Source organism: Armigeres subalbatus, chromosome 2 (assembly GCF_024139115.2).
Source record: "Armigeres subalbatus isolate Guangzhou_Male chromosome 2, GZ_Asu_2, whole genome shotgun sequence".
Lineage (NCBI taxonomy): Eukaryota > Metazoa > Arthropoda > Insecta > Diptera > Culicidae > Armigeres > Armigeres subalbatus.
The window spans coordinates 412955631-412956594 of NC_085140.1; the positions used below are offsets into that span (position 1 = coordinate 412955631).

At 34.8% G+C, this 964-nt stretch overlaps 1 long non-coding RNA gene across 1 annotated transcript; it reads right to left on the minus strand.

The window, feature by feature from the left end:
* Positions 1-206: 206 nt before the first annotated feature.
* On the minus strand, positions 207-572 carry LOC134217666 (uncharacterized). The gene is made up of 2 exons (XR_009981125.1): positions 437-572; positions 207-293 (listed from the first exon to the last, which is right to left on the minus strand). It is a non-coding gene; the product is annotated as an uncharacterized LOC134217666 (long non-coding RNA).
* Between the last annotated feature and the right edge of the window lie 392 nt (positions 573-964).

Consider the following 964-nt stretch of genomic DNA (forward strand, 5'->3'; position numbering starts at 1 on the left):
AAAATGTTCACACTGTGAAAAATAGGGCAAAATATTTTCATTCGGAATTGAAATTTTCAATTTCCAATTAAAGGAACCTACCCTGTACCCTTCAATCATCTTTCAGTTTTAAATAAAATCAATCGAATCTTTTTTGCTTTTACTTGTTATTTCATGATTTCAGCATTTTTACTAATTTAAACACTGTATACATAAGCTGCTTATAACGACATAATAGTCCGGGATCCAGCCCCTGGCCAGAGTGAGGGTGCGCATCATTTGGGGTTATATGTGGGCATTGCGCCATAAATTACCTGTAGAAGAGAAATTTTACATAAATAACATTATGGGCTTGATGCCAACCAACTCCGATACTTCTTACGCTATTGCAGCACCGGAGCGGGCCCTGTTTTTGATGATTGTTAGCTCCAGTATAAGCATTTTTTTAAAGACTTACCTTCGTATTCCGATATAAATAAGTGCGTCGAACTTGGCGTCGAATAAATTTCTGGAGGACAGCTGCACAACAAAATGTTCCGGCGCAGCAAAAACAAAACCGCTGCAACGACTGCGACTGTTGTTAAAGTGTTGGCCGAGGGCTAGGTGTTGGCAGCAACAGTGATAGATGCAAAAGTGCGCTAACAGTGAGATGCACTTTTATAACAGGACAAAATTTAATTTAATTTTATTTTTTTAAGTATAATTCGGTTCTGTAGCAAATTCATTCGTAACATCGTACTACATTATCTAATTGTATTATACTATGTAAATTTTATTTTCAAATGTCGTACATGTATTCATTTTAATCGATTTTAATGAACATATAAATATGACTTTAAAATTCATAAAGAAACACAATTGATTTTATTTTTTCCTTTTTTCCACGCGATGTACCATAGTGTCCTTTCGAAACCGTCTTCTTCTTCTCTGTTTTGTTCAGAACTTTTTGTTGACAGATGAACAGTTTTTTGATAGTTTAACAGTT